Genomic DNA, 18,553 nt, shown 5'->3' with positions numbered 1-18,553 from the left:
GACATGCAGCTGAGCTGAGCGATAGGGTAAAAAACGAAGGACGAAGGAGCGGGGGCGGGTCGGGGCGCTGTCGTTGGCAGTTGGTAAATTCATGGCAACATTTTGTACATTTCTTTAGCTCTGCTTCTGCTGCTGACTGCAGTAGGAAATTTACGTTTTCTACGTTTGTTTATTTATATATATATATTTTTTTTTCTTGTCTGCTCTGTCGTATTTTTTGCTGCCGAGTGTTTAATTTAGCAAGCCACGCACAATTAAAATGTTTTGCTCATTATTCGACGTGTTTAAATTGTTTACCTTAAATTTAAATGTAGCGGCGCTGGGCAACAATTGTCGGTAGCATTTATTTATTCATTTATGCTACATGCGTAAATAAATACAAAAATTCACAGCAGCTGTTGTAAATTAAGTGCAATTAATGCGCTAGTGACGAGCGCACATTTATTAAATAAAAAATTCCAAATCGCTACAAATATTTGCTTTATTTTAAATAAAAATAAATACAAATAATAGTTTCAAAAAAATGTTAAACACCAAATCAAACAACTTTTTAGCTTTGCTTTACTTTATTTATACATTTAATTGCTTTGTCAACAGCTAAATTATATATATATATATATACCTAGCAGCTGGTCAAAATGCAGCAAATGTTATTAAATAAAAATATTTTTTTTAGCCAAATCAAAGAACTTTTCAATCAAAAACTAGGTCAGGCTATTGCTGCTGCTCTTGTATATTGGCTGCAATCGTTAAGTTTTATATTTTTCCTTTTTTTGCAATAAATATAATTGCCCCACCCACTGGGGCAAGCTACCCACTTTTATTACTCCACAAAATTGTTGGCATGTTTAATGTGAACTGCGCACGAAATGACTTGGGGAAAAGCCAACAGCATTGATTTTCTTTCACCTTGCAAGCGGTTTTCCCACTTTTATGTTAAACACACAACACCAATGAAAATTGAATTATTTCTCTCTCTGTGTGTGTGTGTTTTCCCTTTGACAAGGCCAAGTAGCTTGCTTAAGTGACTTTATAGTTTGCAAACAAGCGCAATTAATGCAACATGAGTTGCATACACAACAAAAGCATAAACAATTTAATGCTTTTCTCTTGTAATTTTATGCAAATTGTATAAATCAATTAATTGCTGCAGCATGAAAAGTCGTATTTTAAATAATCTGTTGCCCATGGCTAAAAAGTGAAGAAGTTAAGCCTTGGATTATTGCTGGAAAAACACACAATTTTTTATAAAAAGAAATATGTGCACTACTCTATAATAAATTAATCAAATGGCATATTTGTATAACAGACAAATAAAAGTCTATCGATATATGCAAAGTTATCGGCTAGCGATATTGAGTTTTTCACTAGCTAAAATATTGAAATATTTTATATAGTTATAAAGATATTGCAAGTTGCATTTTAGAGCGGAACCAAATTAAAAAATTATAAGAGAATCGCACATAAAGTAATCGATAAATTCTTAAAAACATATCAAGTTTATTTCAGCTAATAACTTTCATTAAATAGGTTTTAAAATTATTATAAATATTCTTATAATTTGCTAAAATATTAGAGTATTTCCCATAGATATAAACATACTACTAGTTAAATTTTAGAGCGAAGCCAAACAATAAAATAATCTTTGTAGAATGAGATAATAGCACATAAAGTAATCGATATATGCTCAAAAACATTAACTCAAGCTTATTTCATTTAATAACTTTCGTTAAATAAGTTTTAAATTAATTATAAATAAGCTTATAATTTGGTAAAATATTAGGGTATTTCTCAGAGTTATAAAGACATTACAAGTTGCATTTTAGAAAAATATCATCTCAAGTTTATTAAATTTAATAACTTGCATTAAATAAGTTTTAAATGAATTATAAATAAGCGTTAAGTCTAAAAGTTTCAGCTCTATTTTAAAATATTGTTTAAAAAATAAAAACACATTCAATTAATGCCAAGTGCTGCTTTGCAGCTTAAAAAGCGTCAAATCCTTTTAAGCCTTAAACTTGTCTGCATATTGTTTTACGTAATTGAACAATCATATGGCTAAAGCTGTTGCTTTACTTTTATATGCGAGTATTATAAATTTATTTCAATTTGCTGTTTGTTATCGTTGATACTTTTTTTTTTGCAGTCAGTTGAAATAATAAACCCAAAAATGCAAACAAACAATTTGCTTTATCAATATGCATGCAATTTGTAGCTGCACAAATATCCATGAATATGCAATAAATGTGAGACAATATGACTTTGGCACCAAAACCCGAAACGAAATGCATTCTGACCAACTCAATATGCAGCTAATTTCGAGCGTTTATTCAAAATAAATTTCGCGTTTCGACGCAAGCAAACAAAATGCTGATTTCATATGCCTAGCTCTAGCTATATATGTATATATATGTGCATATAGTCTCAAGGAAATAACAAGAACTTGGGCGCCATTGCAGCTGATAAGGCCGCCAGACAGACAGACAGACAGACTGAGACACGTCAGAGCACGTGCGCTCCAATTTGTTTTCACACGCGACTTTGGCGCCGGTTTAGCACTCGGCAGACATTTGCAACGTGCTGGCCTCTTAGCTTTTTAGCTGCATGTGCACAGGACTAAGGACTGCGAGTGCACGTGCCAAGCTGCAAATGGATTCCTTTCGTATAAATAATTGAAAACTTTTGCCTCAACTACGCCAGCAGACAAGATAAACATGATGAAATGCAGATACAGCAGCATATACGATTTGTAAAAATATTATGTAGATTGCGTAGGATCAAGAATATACATAATATAAAACAAAAAGTGTAGCAGAGAGAGAGAGACAGAGAGAGAGAGAGAGAGATCAGCGTAAGGCGTAAGAAAGTCGTCAAAAGTGCCCAAGAAATTATTTGTAGCTTGAAAAGCAAATCATTTAATTTATTTTGGAATCGGCTAGACTTTAATCAAATAGTACTCAAGACTATTGGGGGATTTAGTTACAATTTTATACCAAGGAAATATTTTTATAAAATACTAGAGTTATGGAATTTCGAACTACCAATCGGAAGCAGTTTAGTAGTAGTAGCAGTTTAGTAGTAGTAGTTTAGTAGAAGTAGTTTAGTAGTAGTTTAGTAGTAGTTTAGTAGTAGTAGTTTAGAAGTAGTAGTTTAGTAGTAGTAGTTTAGTAGTAGATAGTAGTAGTAGTAGTTATAGTAGTAGTTGTAGTAGTAGTAGTAGTATAGTTAAGTATTAGTTAGTTTAGTAGTAGTAGTTTAGTAGTAGTGTAGGAGTAGGAGTAGTTTTAGTAGTAGTAGTAGTATTATTAATTATAGTAGTATTAGTAGTAGTATTTAGTAGTAGTAGTTAGTAGTATAGTTTAGTAGTAGTAGTTAGTAGTATAGTTAGTAGACGAGTTAAGAGTTTAGTAGTTTAGTAGACGCAGTTAAAGTTTAGTATTTTCGCAATCAAAAAAGTCTAAAAGTTTCAGCTCGTTAGCATAAACACACGCGTTATACTTTTAAAATTGGAAGAAACAGTTTAGAAGTTTAGTATTTCTCAATCGAAACTAAGCAGTTAAAATTTAGCACTCGTTATGCTCATTAAGTTCTATAGTCCAATACTGTCTTTAAATCAGAGCAGAGCTTTAGCTTGTTTTTCAGTTAAGCACTTTTGTCTTAAAGCTTAGTGTAAACCATTGTTATAGTCAAGGCTGTGTTTTGTTTTTGCCCACAGTAGCACAAATGCAGTTTTTGCGCAGCTTTTTTTGTTACCCACTGTGTCATGCCTAAATTTAAACTTAACAAGAAATGTGGAGGGCAACACAGAATACAAAAGCAAACACGCACATTAGCGCATTAGGGTGCACCTTGTTTGAACTTTTATTGCAAAAAAGTCAAAAATGATATTAGACCGCAATTTATTTCAAAAGAGCGTCTCAATTATTTATACAATTTATATTGGAGTAGATTGTAAATGCTTAAAATGTAAATATGTAAATATTTTAAGTAGAATAAGTCACGCAAAAAAAAAAAAAATTTAATAATTATAAGCAAAACCCCCTCACATCCCTAGCCGAAAGCCCCAGTAGCTAAGGCAAATTTGGTAAATATATTATTAATTTAAGTGTTATATAAAAAATAAATATTGAGTAGGCTAAAGCTAAAGCAGAGACTAATATTAATATTAATATTTTATATCAAAAGAGCGACTCAAACATTTATGTAAAATATACTAGAGTAGCGAAATTTTTGCAGAGCATTTAATATTTTAAATCTAAAAAGTTAAAAATGTTAGTAGACTGCAATTTATAGAGAATCTTGGCGTGCATTTAAAATTACGTATACGCTACTATTTGATTATTTTCTGATTTCTGATTTAAGCTACACCCTAATGCACATGCACATGTAGAAATGGCAGTCCACACACTACTAAGTAAGTAATGGAAAACAATGCTTGGGGTATGTCGATAGTGAAAGGTTTCTTGCGCGTTCTGCTTGGGCATAAAATGGAATCGCGCCAGATTGTGGCAGTGCAGGGCGCATTGCAATAGTTTGAGCGACGCTATCGCTGGCTGCCAGGCCAGGCCAGCAGCTGTTACAAAAGTTCTACGAACTCTATGACTGTTCTACATCTTTTGACTTTCTATAGAAAGCAGCAGCAGCGGTGGCAGTGGCAGCAACAAGCGCAGCAACAACAACGAGTTGAACGACGACGACGACGACGTTTGCTGTCAAAAAATCTTCAATTAAAGGCAAGCACAAAAGGCTGTGTCGCAACAAAAAGCGAGCATAATAAAAAAAGAAGAAGAAAATAGTGCAAAAAAGTAATGTATGTAGGTGTGTGTGTGTGTGTGTGTGTGTGTGTGAAGCAAATGGGAGCATGCAGGAAGAAGCAGACACCGTATTGCAAATCCGTCGATGAAAAGCAGCAGCAGCAGCAGCAGTAAATGTAGGCGCGTGGGCGTGGCGGCAAGGCTGGCACTGCTGCTTTAAATGAGCGGCAGCGCCACATGCCGCATGCCACATGCCACATTGCAAGACAATGATGTCAGAATCAAACGAAAGCAGACCAAAGGCAAAGCAGCCAAAGCATCCAAAGCATCCAAAGCGAGCAGCGGGCAGCGACGGCAACTGACATGACGCAGTCGACAACAGTTGTCCAGATGTTTGTGGCATATTCATTGCATTCATGCCACACAGCTGTCTGTGTCTGTGTGTGTGTGTGCATTAGTCAATGCAAAACTTTTGCTAACTGCTGATAAGCAATGGCATTAACTGCCTGCCACCATTTCGAATCCTTTACTACCACACAGGATATGGCCAGACATTACGCACACTATGACACACACTTTGTGTCTGTGTGTGCGCTTCATTTTAACTGCTAGAAAAAATGTTGTCATGCCTTTGTGTGCGACAACGTCAAAGTATGCAGTTTATTATTTTTTTTTTTTTTCTAGTTTCATTTTCTGTACTTTGAAGTTACGCGCCAGCGAACAAAAAGTGTAAAGTCAAAGGATCAGCGCATATCTTGCAAGGAAGTCAGCAAAGCGTAATTTTCACCGTCGTCAAAATTACAAAGCGAAATTGTTTTGGGTACACAGGACAAGCAAGGACATGTGTTTGAAACTTAATTTGTAGATTTTTTCAAGGTTTTAGGCATTGCATTTAAATGTGCTAATTATCAATTTAAGCTACTTGGGTGTTTAAATAAAATTTAAATTAAAACAATTTGATTAATTTATAGCATAGTTTATGTTTAATAAGTTATGACTGCCGCTTTAAAGGTTATGCCTTAATTTTTGTTGAATTGCGATAACAAATAGTAAAAAGTATATGAAAGACAACAAAATATGAAAAAAATTAAGTAATAAAAAACTAATTATATAAAATATAAAAAAAAATGGAATATAAAAAAAAAGTTTGAAAAAAAAATAGACAATAAAATTAAAAAAAATATGTATAAAAAAAATATTAAAAATGAAAATGAGTGATAACAATGAAATATAAAAAATATACGTGATAAAAAATGAAATATAAAAAATACAAAAAATAATAATAAAATATAAAAAAAATAGTTTACAAAATATGAAAAGCAATAAAATTATAATAAATAATCAAAAATTATAAAATAAATAAATTATAAATTAGTTATATAAAAAATAATAATAATATATAACAAAAATATAGCCACATGCTACTAGCGTTGAGGCAGTTGAAATTTATTTTAGCTTTTAAAATAAAAATTATAATTATTTTCATTATTTTTTTTAAACCGCCTAAAAAACTAGTTTTTATAGTTAAAGCGAAATGCTGCCAACTAGACTGTGACTGTGACTATACATAAACAATATTCTCTAAAAATCGTGTCATAGTTTGTTATGCATATAAGCAGCAAAATAACCAGCAACAAAAAAAGCAGCAAAACAAACATAGACATGTCATGCTAGACAAACAAACACACACACACACACATGCAAACATAAATTTAGGTATGTATAGACTTACATTTTGTTTACACAACGCTCGTTGGAGGGGCAACAAATAAATAGAGCAAAGGCAACGCCCTCGCCTGCGCCTAAAACTGTGCAGTGACATTTGTAAAATTGGATTCTTGCATATATATATATATACACTATATAGTGTAAATAAAACAAGCTGACCAAGTGGCACGTGCCAAAAGTGTTAGCGAACAACGAAGTCGTTTTGCTTTTTAGTTTTTTTTTGCAATGGCAAAAGCACAATCAACTAAATTGGAGTGCGCCTAAAAATATGCAGCAGCATACAAAAGCAACTGCAACAACAATAACAACAACAACAACAACAACAACAACAATTGCAATTGCAATTGCCAGTGGCAAACTACAAGTGTTTTTAATTGAACACAATATCGATTTTGTCTTTATTGAATCGCTTTGCAAGACAATTGACATTGAATTGCAAGTGTCACCATTTGCACATTTTAACGAGCTTCTACTGTACCTGCACTTCCGTTGCCGCATAGACACACGCACACACACAGACACAGCTTTGTACTGTTTATAAAAGGCTTCATATTCGTTTGTGTGTGTGTCTGCCTTGCATGCCAATGGACTTTCAAAAGCTCCGCTTTGCTCTGCACACACTTTGCACATTAATTGCAAGTTACGACGATATAAAAAATAAACAGAAAACACGTGACTAACAAACGCACTTTGTATGCTCTAACTTGGCTAAAGTACAGTGGGTTGAATAAATATTTATTAAGTGCGTTCAATCGAAATATAATATAAATGTATTACTAAAATATTGATAACAAATCAAGCTTATATAAAATATATAGTATATAGTATAGTATAGTATAGTAAAGTATAGTATAGTATATAGTATAGTATAGTATAGTATAGTATAGTATAGTATAGTAAAACGTATGATATGTATGTCTAGTTAGTATATATCCCATGTGATCCTTTTTTAATGGTTTCCCCTATATATAACTGGATTAAGTTGCGCCAACGGTAACAGAAAATTTGTTTTAATTAAATAAAAATAAAAATTAATAAAAAATATATAAAATAATTATAAAATATTAATTATTGCTCATATTGTATTTAAAGCATAATAAACAAGCCTGCATACAAATTTTTACTTAAGCTTTAACTTTTATTAGCATTTCCACACTAAACTTATTGCCAGAAATTTATTTTGCATGTTTTTGTTTTCATAGCTTGCAAACTATTTCTATTGCACGCTATAGTTGGGCATGCCTTGAAGCAATAAAAATGCGACAAGTGTGTGCACACATAAAGAATTAGCAACTAAGTACGTGGCCCATTGCGTTTATTCCCCAATGGGCCGGACCGGACCGGGCTTTTGTTGTTGCCCTAAGTAGGCAAGCACGTGATTAAAAATACAGCAACACACATTTGTTTGCAGGTTTGGGCTCGCAATTGGCCGCTGGTCATTAAACTCGACTAAGCTTACAATATGCCATGGCATGTGGCATGCCCCATAAGCTTAAGCCGATCGCACCCTTCGCACAAAAAGCCTCAAATTGCAATTCATCAGCTAAACTGTCAAATTCAATACGATACAATGGAATTGTTGTTTATCTCTAGGCTAAGTTTTGAGTGTGTGCCATCATTAAAGCCCATTTAAGTGATTAGCATCAGGCTGGATTGGCTGAGAATATTTGTTTATGAACTGAAACCTAATTCAATTTATACAAACGCCTCAAGCGATTATTAGAGTTGAAGTGTAATCATTATAAATGAAAAGTTTGCATTCGTAGAATTAAGCAAAGGCAAAAATAATAATTTTGTTTACATTAAAATAATTATAGTATTCCAGTGCTTTTCAGATAGCTAAACTTATTTAAAATAAAACTTATTTTGCATTTATATTATTTTTTTCTAGTTTTTTAAATTGTAAAACAAATTTGTTATGCAAGCTGACAAGCTTTAAGTTATTAAGTAGTTAAAAGCTCTAAATGTACAAGAAATTAATTTAAATAAATTATTTTTTTGTAATGCAGGCCTAAAATAATTGATTAGGTCGAATTTAAAAGATTTGTGATTGATACACAATTGGGGTTAATTAACATTAATTTGTACTCAATCCCCTTTGCCATTAAATATTTATGTTGATTAATTCGCTTAATTTCAAATTAAGCATGCGCTAATTTTGATTAAGCAATGAATATTTTACTTATTTAAATAATTGAAAGAGTCAATAAAAATAAATTAATTTGTATAGAATTTTGGGGCAAGTGATTAATGTTTAAGAAAAACGATAATAAGAAAATAAAAGAATTTTTTGCGCCAATTTGTAAGCGTTTAAAAGATATTCTTTTAAACATTTCAATAAATAAAAAAAGCAAATAATTTTGAAATTTAATTCAACAATATTTCAATTTCTTGCTGTTCATTCAGTTATATGCACATTTTTCATAGTGTAAGCATTTTGTAGTTTTTCTTTTTTTTATTGCGCTCAGTGCTCACATTAAAGCTTTGGTTAGCCTCAGACTGTTGGAGGAGGCTCCAGCCCCACTCAACGTATCGTATGTTTGAAAGCAGCATCCAAATTAATGACAGATGCATTACATTTGCTGTTGGTACAGCTGTAAAATAAAAACACAAGCCCCGCACTCTCTCTCTCTCTCTCTCTCTCTGGTGCTATCTCAATTTCAATCTAGCTGGGCACATTGGATTGTTGACAAGGCAAAGAGCTGCATGTATCGGCACAGATATAGCCGCCATATAATGTATTTATGTATGCAGTTTAAAGCCAAATACACAAGCCTTAAATTTACAGTTGCCATAGCAACTAATTACATATTTAAATACATGCAAGTGCAGGGACGTACAGTGGGACAATCGACAGTACGATGGGGTCGCTTAGTCAAAGTGCATAACAAATTTTTAAGCCCAAGAGTCGTGTGTATATGTTTGCATGCTTTGTGGCCAGTTTAGAGTTACTGCCACGCCCACCGCAAGGCGAACAGGCAGGCAGGCAGGCAACCCACAAAGGTTGATGAAAAATTTACATAAATTACTGCAGACTGGACGCAGCACAGGAAAAGAGGCAGAGAGCACATGAGAGCGCGAGCTAAAGAGAGAGGGGGAGAGAGCGCCAAAGCCAGCAACACATACAAAAACTAAATAAAAGCGCGCATTGTATGCAAAGAGAGCGCGAGAGAGTGAGAGAGCGCGCGCTTGACGATGACGACAACGTCAAACGAAATTAGCATAAATGTGTTGGAGTTTCATTTTGGCCCAGTATATATAATAAGCATTATGCATCTGATGTTGTTGTTTTTATTATTCTTATTATACTTTATATTATTATTGCTCTTGCTGTTGTTGCTGCCTTGGGCCTAGTTTAGAACAGTATGCCACAAAAGTGCGCCAACAACAGGAAATTTGGCTGAAGGGCAAGAGCTTTGCCAAAAATAATTTAAACACAAATTACAAGCACGTAGTTTTTAAATGTTAAAAAAAAAATATTTTTAATTTAGCTATGGCAATGACTGTATTTAAATTATATACGCATTAGGTTTAATTTAAAAAGTAAAAGTATATAATACTTTTGTTTAAACTTAATCCTGAGTCTGAATTTAAGACATTTATTTTGCAATTGAAATCTAATTAACACATGTAAATGATTAAAACGATTTTTTAATTTTAACTGAAGCTGCTTTGTGTTCTTTTTTTATGTGTTAATTGCAGCAATATATTTTTTTTTTATATACTTGCCCGCAATAAACCAACCATTGAGAATTGAATTGGTTTCCATTTTATTTGTTTATTGGAGCATCTAAAAAGCAACATGTGTTACTTTTGCTCAATGTGTTTATTGTTGTTGTTTTCTGCTTTGTTTCTAGTTCTTTTTTTATTTTAACTACTATCTTTTATCAAATCTAATTAGCTTCGGCATAAAACTGTCAACGTCTGCTTTTGTCGATGGGCATACGACATATGGACAGAAAAAAAAAAAACAGAAATACTCAAAGGCAAAGCTGCAAACAGAATGGAAACTGTAACAGAGACAGAGAAAACGACGCACACAAGCACAAAATTTAAGCCCATTGGCCCATGTGCAACTTTATGTGGCAGCAACAGGCAAAGGAGTACACTCGAAAAAATATAAATTTATAAATAAGTTATGAATAATAAATTAGTGTGCCAAATGCGCATAGTTAGACTTGTCTGAAAAAATTATTTAAAAAATTTGAGCTTGGGCTAAAACAATAAATTTTTAATATATTCAAATTTTTCGTTTAAGATGCCCACAGTGTTTATTTTGCTACGTTTTCCAAAATATATATTTATTTTCAAAATAATATCCACTCTAATATATATGTAAAATACTAGAGGAAGTCGTAAGAAACAGCCACAGGACAACTTCCTTTTTGGCAACAGCAAGAACCAAAGCCAAGTGAGAATTGTTAGCAAAAAAAAAAGAGGAAAATAATGAAAATGTAAGCAAAGGCACAGCAACAAATACCAGCTGGCAATATATACGACATAGGTGTAGGTTAAGGTGTATGTATGTGTGTATGTATGTGCGTGTGTGTGTGTTTGTAGTAGTATCAGCAGCAGCCGCCCAACAAAGCGAACGTGGAAAATTGAAAAATGCGCAGAAAGCAGCAGCAGCAGCGAACAACAAAAATAAAATGCAAACAACATTTGAAAAATATTACGAGTATTTGCATACGAGTCGAGCCGCGTGTAAAAGCAAACAGCAAAAAAGGAAGTTTTTGGTATAAGCGCGTGGGTGGAGGTAGAGCTTAGGGTCTAGCGAGGGGTGGGGGGTGGGATGTAGTGTTAGTGAACACGCAATGTAACGCAGTGGCGCTAACGGCATTTTTTGCGGTCTTCGCAAACGGTCTTAGAGAGCAAGGGGTTGGCCAAATACACAGCTGGCTATAAAATGTTTTATATATAAATTTATATACATATATATATATATATATATATATAGCAGCTCCCCAAGCTCTGCCCCCCACCCACACACACAGACACACACTAAAAATTCAATCTTGCAACTCTTGTGCTCATTTCGTGGCATAAATGAAAATGTAAATTCGCTTAAAGGCGTCTTTGCACCACAAACTACAAACTACAACTATACAAATTTTTTTCGTTTTTTGTTTTTTTTCTCTGCACTTTAGTCGTATTGTTTGACAAGCTACAACGGAAGTAACAGAAATTTGAAAAGCAAAGTCAAATAAAACGAAAAAACGCAAAAGGCAAAAGGCAAACAACATACCAATTTCACTGTAGCTCCAATCATATAGCAAATTAAAAAAAACAATAAATAACTAGCAGTGAAAATTCACACTCGTAAACTTATGCATAATATATTGATGTACAACTTGCTAAAGTTTTGTCTGCTGCTGAATGTGCAAAACTTTAAAAACTAAAAGACATAACATAAACAAAGGCTTTAAAGTTAACGGCTATACAATTTTCAAATATTTTTTACATATAAAAATATGTATAAAAATGTACAAAATAAAAATATTAGAGCAACAGCGTAAATAATAATTACACAAGGGAATTGGGCTGCTGTTGACTAAGAACTGAAAGTTGTTTTTAAGATTATTTGCGCCTTATTTTATTTATACAATTTGAAACATTTCAGATATCAATAATCGCATATGGCAGCACAAATTTAAAGCAAAAGTGTGCTCAGAAATATTTTATTGTACTGTTGAATTGCACACATTTTTATCAAGTCTAAGTTATTTTTCAAATAATAACATTATATTTAAAAACATAAGTAATTCAATAAGTGTACTTTACTACACCCGAAGTCAGTTGCTACCTGTCGCTTTATGCAGTTGAAACGAAACCCACCCTCATCGTATGATGCACAAAGCAGCGACGCTTTCGTTCAGTCGCAGCAGAGCAGCAGCGATCGAATGAAAGACGCAAGCAGCGCTGCTTGCGCTAGCAAACACATGTGCTGGATTACAGTTGCTGTCGCTCACGCTCTATTGCGCTCTCTTAAAGGCGCTCTCAGCTTCTTCTTTGAAAATTTGTTTCTGAGGCTGGGGGGACAGGTAAGCCAGCAGATCAGTTATGTATGAACTGTTGGCGATTAAACAAGCAGCGCAGTAGTGTTCATAATATTTAATAATTGCAAAATATTTAACTATAACAAATTATTGATTAACCAAATTAGGCTAGAACAGATATTTTCGATAAGTTTTTTTATTTTTGCATGTAATTGAAATTTTTCTTCAATTGTTTTGAATACAAATAGTTGCTAAAAGAACTCTTTATGACATTTAAATAGCTTTCTATTGCAATTTATTACTTAAAATGTTAAAGTGCATTTAATTTCCGCTTTCATTTAATAAATTTATGCATATCTAACGCTTAGCTGAGATCACATTGCAATTATACTAGTGATTCACTTTGTCTGTTAGCAACAATTCTGTATGATTCATTTAAAACAATATAAAACAACATAAAGCTGTAAATAGCTATAAAAAAAAGTAGCACAAGCTATTGCAAATTGAGCTGTAATTTTATAAATATTTTCTTGCAGCAGCAGCTGATAAACATAAAAAATGCAAGAATGCTATCAAAATATAAAAATACAAACTGCCGTTCGAATGTTCCAATACAATGCCATGGGCTTAGTCATATTTCCGTTGTTTATTGATGAGACTCAAATATCTGATTTGTACACAAGAGAGAGAAACATGTCACTCAACTGAGTCAGCAGACGGAAATTTAAAACCGCTTAAGACCAAAAGTTGGGAGTACGTGACATATTCAATAAATGGGGAGCTGCTGCTGCTACTAAACCAAAATAAAAAAGATTTTTTTGTTCATAAGCATAATTTAATGCAAATATTTACATAAATAATATGTGTGCGTGTGTGTGTGGTGTTTGTGATATTTGTTGCCAACAATTAAAGCGTCAATGTCGAGGGCAATAAACAGCAACAGGAACAACAAAAGCAGCAACAATGTGTGCCACGAATTATGCATAAATTTCAATGGATTTTCGCACAATTTATGACACACACACACACATGCACATAAAAAGTTGTGACACATTAAAAATGTTTTGAAAAATGCAACATTTTGCGTATTTAGCACGTGCGGCAAACAAACACAAGAGACAGAGAGAGAGGGAGATGGCGAGTGACCGAAACAGGGCACTAACAAACAAAAAGGTTATGTAAGCAATTCATTTCATTTCATTGATTAATAAAATATATTGCGCAAGTTTAATTTTTTCTGCATTGGTGACTGTGACTTAATAATTTGAAAAAAACAATGTTTTGTTTGTTGTGCAATTTAATTAAAAAATATGCTAGGAAGTAAATGCATAACGCATTTATCGCTGTTTTTAAGCTGCGGCTTCCGCTTAAAAACAAAATGCAATGCAAATCAATGCAAAATTCATGAAAATCAAAGAGTAAGTGTCGTTGAACTCAAGCAAAAGAAGCTGAAGATAACACAACAACTGCTGAGTCATGCATGCAACAATTGCAAGCAATTAAAAGTTAAGTAAACTTATTGCAAGAAAGCTAAGAAATTTTAAAGGGTTTAGAATATTAAAAGATAGACAATTTCAATTGTTCATATTTAGAAGATATGTAAACAATTAGAAGATTGCAGAAATTTCGTTTGATTTTTATTTTTATTTAAATTTAATGCTTTCATTTTTAAAAATGAATCAAAACAATCAAAGGTAAACTAAGTGCTAAAAATTAGCATCAAAGTCAAACGAAATGTTGACAATTGTTTATTAAACAATCAAAATTAAACCAATGTTATACTCCATTCTCAGCATCACTTTAATCCTCATTCTCATTCCCATTATCATTTCCCAGAGCATGAAAACAATGTTCCTAACTAAGTGAGAAGAGCACATAAGCAAAAATTCAAAACACAACTGCTCTCCCCATATGCAAACATCCTTGCAACAGACACTCGGCAGTTGCAACATGCAGCACACAGTTAAAATTGCTGCCACACTGCTGACATTTTCCAGAGAGCAATTTCAGAAAGCGAAATTTTCAAATTTCAATTCGTTGCCTATAATCGGAAGTTGGCAACGCTTCCGTAACAGGCAAACAACGAAATAGAAAATTTTATAGTTCTCATGTTGCTCCACTTGCGAATTTAATCTACGCAAATATTTACTTTAGAGCATTCACTTTTCCTTTGTAAATTTTGCGCTGTATTTTTATTTGCATTATCTTCGCGCACAAGCGATAACAATTATTTATTTCAACAAAATGATCTCAGCTAAGTAGGTAATAAATAATATTTATATAGTACAAGGTGTAGATTTTTTTCTGTATGCTGAACTCTCAACTGACCTCAGAACGTGGCGAATATAGCAAAATTAATTTTAATCTGCCACATGCTTTGTTAGCAGCAGCAAAAGTAATGCCAAAGCTAATTAACAACTAAATAAATATTAAAAATATTATAAACACATCAAAATGTGGCATATACAAAAAAAAATTTCAATTTTCAAATTAAGCAAATTGTGCAAAAAGTTTTGGTTTTTTCCAGTGGTTGTTGCTTGTTTATTGGAATATACAGTAGAGTAATTAAAAGGGGAATTTTGCTTTCAGAATTTCTTCTAAACTCAATCAATTTTAATTTTTGCTAATAATTTCTCAATGTAAACAAATTCCAATTGAATATATACAACAAAAATATATGTAAAGACGCAAAATCAACTATAAATACACTTTGCAAAGCAAACACTAATAAAAATTGCTAATTTCTCCAGCAGCCAAAATTTACAAATAAATGCACATTGTGCACTTTTCACACAACTATAAAATATGCAATAAACAAACAAAAAGAAAAGCGCAGCGGCATCTCAAAATGAGCACAAACCGAAATGTGTGTGTGTGTGTGTTAAAAGTTTATTGGAAATTCATCGAAAACATCAAACAAAAAGGCATTGAGTGAAAACAACAACTGCATAATTATGAAAGTATGTGTGCGTGGGTTGACTACCGGTGTATGTTTGTATGTATGTGTGTGTGTGTCTTTGTGAGAGTTTTGAGTTTGCTGCCTGCATTGTTGCTATGCTGCGTGGGCTGATCATTGTGCAGACTTGTGTTCCACTGTTAAATGATATGCAGAGCCAAAGTCAAAAGGCAAATAAGCAAAAGCGAAACAGAGAAGGGCGTGGGGGGCCCACAGGAAATACGCACCATAAGGAGCGCAAGAAATTTGCGCGCGATTTGCGTCAATGAAACAACAACAACAGCAACAAATATAATTATTGCTGGGGCAAATAGCAATTCTATTTTTTGCTCATTTTTGTAATTAAAATATACTGTATATGTATGTAGAACAACGAACAAAATACATTTTACTTGACGCAGTAAACAAATAAAGTGTAAAGCGTATGCTGAAACAAAGAAAATTGCACTTAATATACAAAAACAGACAGCGCACAGTGGTACAAAGTGCTTGATCACACAAAAAGTAACAAGCCAATCAAGCAAAATAAGTCACAGCAAAGCGCATGCAGTGCAGAGAGAGACAGAGAGAGAGAGAGAGAGAGACAGAGAGAGAGAGTAATGGAGAAAGACCGGGCATAAACACACTCAAGTCAAAACGCACATATGAAACACATAATGAAAAATGGCAACAACGCATGTTTATTGACATTGCGTACCCTTCTTGCAGACAACAGGCAGCGACACCAGCAGCAGCAGCGTCAGTTCAATCTGCTGCTGTTTGTGTTTACCTCAGCACAAACTGAAAATTTCAAAGGCAAAAGCAAAAGCAACTTCGCAGCCAGCGGCGCTGCTACTGCGGCCCCAATGCGTCGCTTTGCCCTTCTGTCGCTTTGGAGCTCAAACAACTTCACGACACTGTTGTCCACGTTTGCTGTCTGCTGTCTTCTTTTCTTCAACTGCCTACAAACAAACACACACACACACAGACACACATACATGTTCTTACATGCACACAAACAAGCATTAACATTTTATGCTCGTTTGCTGTTGTTGTTTATGCTGCTGCCGCTGCTGCTGCTTACAGCGCGCGCTCTTTGCACTCGCTCTCTGTCGCTCTAACGCGCTTGTTAATCGCGCCCTCGCATACGCACACGCAAATGTTTTTGCTTTTCGTTTATTTGTGGCAACCCTTTGGGTTTTGTTGCAATTGCCTTTGGTTTTATGTTGTCTTGACATGTAAAAATTAACTAATTGGATTTTGTTTTTATGCACATGCTTCGACAACATGTGTAATTGATACATACTACGCGCTGCTCTACTCTCTCACTCTCTTTTAAACTTACGCTCGCGCTCTCAATGTGCGTAGCTCATTTAATAAAAGCTCACGCGCTCACTTTTACAGTCTGTTATGCTTATGTGTTAGTTTTTTTTAGTTACTATGTTAGTGTGTTTTCCCTTGTAATTAGCTCTCGTTCAATCATTATCTCTCTGGTGATTTACAATTGAACTTAGATTAAAGAGCAAATGGAAAAGTCATAAAATGCATTCGTTATATGCATGTAAAGCCGTTGACATTATAAATCGCAAAAATCACAGACATACATATGTATGCATGTATGTATGATAACATCTTGATCTTGAAGGTGATTGGAAACAGTCGGGCAAGGGGACAAGGCAAAACAACAAAAGCTAATTATATGCAAGCAAGAAATCAGCACTTGCATATTAATTGAAAAAATATGGATATGCTTAAAGTAAAATAAAATGTGAATGAGTGTGTTTGAGTGTTTGACGCAATTTGTAGCTACGCACGCACAGTGGTTCGCAGCATATATGTGCTTTAATCAAAATTAAATATTATTAATTTGGTATTTTATTACTTGCTTGCTATTGCTTTAATATTATTATCTGCTGTTTGCCTTTCTTTTTACCTGCCTAACTAGCATTTAATTTTCCTTTTCAAACCCACAGTATTGAGCATAATTTGACTTTGCGTCCTTCTCAGAAATGCAGAAAATCTGCTAACAATGTGAAAAAGATATGAGAGGTTGCAACATACCTAAATGGGAACTGGTCATCTTTGCCAAGTTACTAACTCTCTTTTCTTTGCTCACACACACACACACACACACACACACATAGACAATGTCAAGTGTTGGGAGTACAAACAACAACACATGCCAATAATGCTAATGAGCACAAAATGCGTAAACGAGCCAAGAGTTTGTCTGTGAGTAAGAGCGGCAATAACTCAGCGGCCCCCTTAAACACACACACACACACAGACAAACATGTGTGTGTGTGTGCGCTCATAGCAAACATTACATGTCCTGACTCTCGTACGCTCTTCCTCTTGCCATCTCTCTTAGGCCTTCATCAGCTTGCAGTGCACGTTCTTAAAATGTATTTTTGGTAAGCGGCGAAGCGAAGGAGGCTGCAATAACAAAAACAACAACAACAACAACAACAAGAACAAACAGCAGTAGCAAGAAGAACAACAGTTGTTGCCATAACCACAACTGAGGCAAAGAGGCAAAGCCAATTTTGGCAATAACAAGTGACAAAACAGACAAAAGAGGATGAAACGGGATAGCGAACGAACTGGACTGGACCGGAACGATAAACAAGAAAGAACAACAACAAATAGTGACTAGTGATGGGTGCTTTGGTGGTTGCATTTAAAACGGGCCAATGTACTATTCATATGCATGTAACTGTGTGCGTGTGTGTGTGAGTTTTGGGCCAATAAGTCACGAAACAAACTGCAATTGGCAATAGCCCGGATGCTGTTTTTTCCATCACTTTGGCAAACGATCAACAAACAACGCATAAGAAGAAGAAGCAGTAGCAACAATAACTGCAAATGGACAAATGCGTATTGCAAGTGCAACATTCATTACACACACACACACATGTGTGTTTGTATTCTTGTTTGCCATATTTATGCACTTCGGCATTGCAGACATTTTTAATGTATTTTGTTTTTTTGCCAGCAGCCTGCGCTTTTCATTATCGCATCATAATTAAAACAAGCATGACACACATATGTTATAAATATTTCGCTATGGCACACAGCTTAATTTATTTTAATATTTTACCCGCATCAAAAATACAATAAATTTCTCGATAAACTCAATT

General features: G+C 33.9%; 1 protein-coding gene across 7 annotated transcripts in view; it reads right to left on the bottom strand.

The window, feature by feature from the left end:
- Positions 1-18,553, bottom strand: part of LOC108596442 (syndecan) — a 103,653-nt gene that overhangs the window by 84,281 nt on the left and 819 nt on the right. The gene's annotated exons all lie outside the window — the stretch shown is intronic.

Source organism: Drosophila busckii, chromosome 2R, assembly GCF_011750605.1.
Source record: "Drosophila busckii strain San Diego stock center, stock number 13000-0081.31 chromosome 2R, ASM1175060v1, whole genome shotgun sequence".
In the NCBI taxonomy this organism is placed as follows: Eukaryota; Metazoa; Arthropoda; class Insecta; order Diptera; family Drosophilidae; genus Drosophila; species Drosophila busckii.
The sequence above is the reverse complement of the archived record's forward strand: the minus strand, read 5'-3'. Positions and strand labels throughout refer to the sequence as shown.